At 33.9% G+C, this 4,854-nt stretch overlaps 1 long non-coding RNA gene across 3 annotated transcripts; it reads left to right on the top strand.

Moving 5' to 3' along the window:
* Window positions 1–1,944: 1,944 nt before the first annotated feature.
* LOC112505741 lies at window positions 1,945–4,768 on the top strand. 3 transcript variants are annotated; one of them, XR_003068437.1, is made up of 3 exons: window positions 1,945–2,173; window positions 2,820–3,354; window positions 4,028–4,768. It is a non-coding gene; the product is annotated as an uncharacterized LOC112505741 (long non-coding RNA). The 3 variants fall into 3 exon arrangements; XR_003068436.1 differs by having other exon boundaries at window positions 1,953–2,173; window positions 2,614–3,354; XR_003068435.1 differs by having other exon boundaries at window positions 1,953–2,694.
* Window positions 4,769–4,854: the final 86 nt, after the last annotated feature.

Below are 4,854 nucleotides of genomic sequence, written 5' to 3'. Positions count from 1 at the left end.
GACATATATCCTTCTGTTTCAATATCAACTTTCTCGGAATGAGAAACTGATAGATTATGAGCTGCGTGCCCCAAGTGTTATTGAAACACTTATTTGTTAAAAGATAAATGAGTAGCTGGTGGGGTTATGAAAAGAATTGGCCTGGGCTTTGCCTTTTTCAATATTAGTCTCGAAAGAATTGAGAATTAAAAGATTTTGTGGTATGCCCGGTAATTTCAAGTTCGGAACAGGATTCTTGTGTTCTTTTAATCCTGACACAATTCTCATCAATTCTTTTAGCTCACAACAACTATCCCTCTCTATTTCATTTTAAACTTAACACACAAACCTTTTTTGATGTAAGCTCACTCAGATATGGTTGTCCTTTTGGGTAGGTTTGTCGATTCTGACATTCCATAGAGGTATTTCTGTTAAGTACTCAGTCCCTCCTAAAATTAGCAGTATGCTCAGTTGATCACAACAGTTGATCAACAATAGTATTGCAAATAAAGCACAATGATCAGATAAAAAATTGATCAAAATATTTGGCTTTTAAGTACAATAAGACAAGGAGTGATACGCAAACTTAGATTATTCAAAGATCATATATTCAGAATGTGAGAGAAATGAATGAAGATCTGTAAGTACGAGTTTACAGATTCTGGTATTAAAAAAATTAACAAAATCTATATCAATCAAGGTAAAAAAAATATCAGAAAAAACCTTTGAATACAAACGAGCGTATTATCACTGAAAATGATATTATTATAAGAGACGTGATAATAACAGTTTGAAGAATAGCTGAAACAGGTATTGGAATTATGTACGATGAGAAATTACGCAAGTAAGATCTCAGGAAATACATGTTCAGAAAATGTACTCGTTTCCTTAAAACAAATCATTTAAAAAAAACATTTATTCAAAATTTCTAGAGACTCCCCCTAGAAAGTAGATTTAAGTAATGTTTCATTTTAGCTCAAAAACAATAAAAATAAAGGAAACATTTTTAGCACGGGTCCTAAACTAGGTGTTTAGAAACCACACTCGTTAAAGCACCGGTCCTGAACTGTGTTGTTCAGAAGCCTCTGTTTGAACATTGTACATGTTAGGACTGAAAAATCAGTATTAATTGTATTCGTCTTGAAAGATTAATTTTAGTCTATAATTGTAAAGTCAGCGTGTTTGACTTTCTTAGACTAGTTTGACTTTGACTTTGTTAGTTAGATTGACCATATAAATATGGTTAAGTGTTTTGTAATTAGTGTAAGAGAGCTAATTGTAAGATTACATTGATAATAGAAGATTTGACCAGAATTGAGAGGATTGACTTTTCCTCTCAATATTCATATGTGTTCATAGTGTTCTTAATGAGAAATCCATGAATCTGCCATTGATGTGAGCTTGATATTAAAGATTGATCAGTAATTGTGGACACACAATTGGTATCAGAGCAGGATGCAAGAAATCAGATGAATAAATCGATCAGATAAGTGAATTTTTCTGATTTTTTTTGGGTGTTCTTTGTGTTCTTTATTTTTTTTCTGTTTGATCCGAATTTTTTCATAAAATCTTGTGTTTTTGAGTTAAAAACATGATCAAAATGTTCGAAATTGAATTGTGAATCTTTGTTATTCACAAATTTTTATGATTTGATCAAAATAAATCAAGATTTAATCGGTTTTTAGGTTTTAAAATTTTTTCGTGTTCTTAATATTTTTTTAAAACCAGTGTTTTGATCCATTTTTTCTTAAATTTCTTTTAGTTTTTGTGTTTTTGAGTGTTTTTGATCTATTTTTTAATTTTTTTTGGTTGATTTTTTGTTAAACCGTCCAAAGCCCAATTGATTTAAAACTTAGATTTTTTTTGGGCTTCAAAAATTTTGGCCCAATAACATTGATCGGATAAGAATCCGCTCATAATCTCCATCTTCATCGTTTTGGACTTTACATTGTACACCATTCAAGCTTCACAGATTCGACTAAGTACAAACCGCACACCATTCAAGCGGTGTTCAAGTATACCGATCATCTTCAATCGGTATTCATCTTCACCGCACATCTCTTGAAAGTTATACCGGAGAAGTCTTACCCGGAGAAGAGATAAACTGTTGAAGCCATCATTCAGCCGGTGTTCATCTTTACCGCATATCTCTTGAGCGGAGAACGAGCGGAGAAGAGTCTGATTCGTTCAGCAGGTAAGTCATCTTGTGAGGACTGGATTTGATTACTCAATCTCAAAGGGTTTGATCGAATCATCAGGTTTGATCTTTTCTATTTCATCAAGTTTAGTCCAATTTTTGATCGGTTTATATCTAAATCGATTTTCTGTCCGGTATCTTTGTATACCGATTACTTCTTGAGCGGACTAGTGAGCAACTTCTTGAGCGGTTTAAGACTTGTGCATCAAACTAGATTGAGCGGACTTCTAATCCGCTTAATTCATTTTACCCAAATTCATTCTTAATCACTCAATACCTTGAACATCTTGATAAGACTCGATTATATTTTGACTGTTTTCTTTGGGATTCTTAATTGTCCGGTTTATACCCTTGTGCTGTATGTGTCTCATATGCTGTTCGATTTAGACTGGTGCTGTGAGGTTTATTGTTGTTACAGGTTTACATGCTTGATTTAGACTGTGTGCAGGTGACAAGTTGATTTCATTTTTTAGTGAAATAAAAGCAATAGTGGACAGCTCAGTCCTCTGTTCATGACTGTATGTGGTAGACTTGCTTATGGCTTGATATTCATTTGACTAACAGAGCTGTATTAAGCTTTGTTTGACTTGTGTAAAACCAGCTTTGAGTTAGTGGATAAAACAGCAGGTTTGCTGTTTAACAGGTTCTTAACAGTAGCAACAAGTTGGTGCAAACAGAACAGTAGCAACAAGGAGATCTGTGTTGTATTTCAAGCTACACAGTGTGCAGCAGATTTAAAGTTTTGACAGCAAAGAACTGCAGCAGCAACAACATTTGACAGATTCGTATGCTGTCCGATTTAATTTCTTACATTGTCCAGTTTAAATCTCATGCATTAACAGTGACTGACTGTTTCTTTAAGGAATTTGTAGATTTGAAGCAACAGCTTTACAGCAACAGCTTCACAGCAACATCAGGTTGATTTAAGTTTAAGCAACATTAATTGACAGCAGACTGTGACTGTTTAAGAAGTATTAGTTGAAGCTAAGCAGCTGTGTTGATTTGAGTTTGTTACATTCCAGCTACATAGGACTGATATAGCAGCTAACACTTTCACAAGTTTTGTATTTGTTATTTGAGAAGCTGTTTTTGAGTGAATTTGAATTCATTGCTGCTGATTTGTGTTGTGTTTGTTGTGTTTGACAGCAGGTGTCTGATTTAAGATAGTGTGCAGAAAGGTTAGTGCATCAACAGTTTTGACAACAGTGACTGTCAGATTTGAGAAGTTTGCTGTTTTGAGCTGATTTTGTGCAGAAAATGAGCTGTTTGATACAGCTGTAACAACAATAAGTGACTTGTTTAGACAGTAACAAGGAATGACAGCAACTCCATTTTGACAGCAACTACATTTTGACAGCAATTCCATTTTGACAGCAACTACATTTTGACAGCAATTCCATTTTGACAGCAGCTTCATTTTGACAGCAACTATATTTTGACAGCAACTTCATTTTGACAACAACTATATTTTGACAGCAACTTCATTTTGACAGCAACTATATTTTGACAGCAACTAGATTTTGACAGCAACTTCATTTTGACAGCAACTACATTTTGACAGCAACCATTTTGACAGCAGGTTTAGTGTGCATTTTTGACTGTTTTAAAACAGTCTTGAAGCCTTGAACTGTTTAGTATCTTGAATGCACACARCTTCTATACAGTTCTGTGTAGTGAATGAATTTTTGATTTGTTGTTTTGAGCTGTTTAGTGCAGTAAGTGAACTGATTGGATACAGATTTGATGCAACAGTTTCTGTCTTGAGCAGCAGACTTATTAGTGTCTGCTGACTTTTGCTAAAACAGGTTCATTGTTCATAGTTACTAACATCTGTGAAAGCATTATTTGCAGGTTTTGTAAACTATGTTTTAACAGTTTTGAAGCAACACAGCAACACAGCTTTGATGTGGTTTAAGTGCTGTCTGATCTAAGAACACAACAAGTTTAAAACAACAGCTTCACTTTGACGCTTGAAACAACAACTACACTGAAGCTAAACAGCAACTTCATTTTGTTGTTAGACGTTTTGATTTGAGTGGATTTGAAAGGATCTTACACAGTTTTGATTGCTKGTTTGAGTTTGAGGTTTAAGCAGCAGCAGTTTTTTTGAGTTTCATACAAAAGCTGTGAATTCACCAAATCAATTTAGAGTACTGTTTTAAAGTCTGAAACAGAAACACGTTTGATAGTCAATATTGGTTACATTTCAGCTAAACAGGTACATTGTTTTAACCTTGTGCATTATCTGTGCTTGTGAACTTGAGGACTGGAACAGACTTGGCCATATTGTTCAAGCATTGATTTTATGTTATTGATTTGATTGTTCAACTGTTTTTGTGTCARGTAAATCAAAGTACACTTTGGAAGATTTTCAGACATAGCAAGAGTTGGTTTTGGACAGATTTAACAGTTTTGGATCAAGTCACAGTAGCTCAAGTGAAGCATCTGATACGAGTAGAATTCAAGTGGATTTTTGAATACACAGAGCAGATAGATCATTTTTTTWAAAAGTGTAATATCTGTATTGTAAAGAGTTGATATTGTATTGTTTTTGGACTTAGAATCAGATTTTGGACTTGGACATTCTTTTTGGGCTTTTATTAGTTGTGTTTTTGGTTTTGGTTTCTTAGTTTGATTGTGTTTAGATTTTCGTTTGGATCATTGTCTATTTGTTTTTG

Source organism: Cynara cardunculus (genome assembly GCF_001531365.2).
Source record: "Cynara cardunculus var. scolymus isolate 2C chromosome LG 2, CcrdV1, whole genome shotgun sequence".
NCBI lineage: Eukaryota > Viridiplantae > Streptophyta > Magnoliopsida > Asterales > Asteraceae > Cynara > Cynara cardunculus.
Note: the sequence above shows the minus strand (reverse complement) of the source record. Positions and strands in the feature narration are given on the sequence as shown.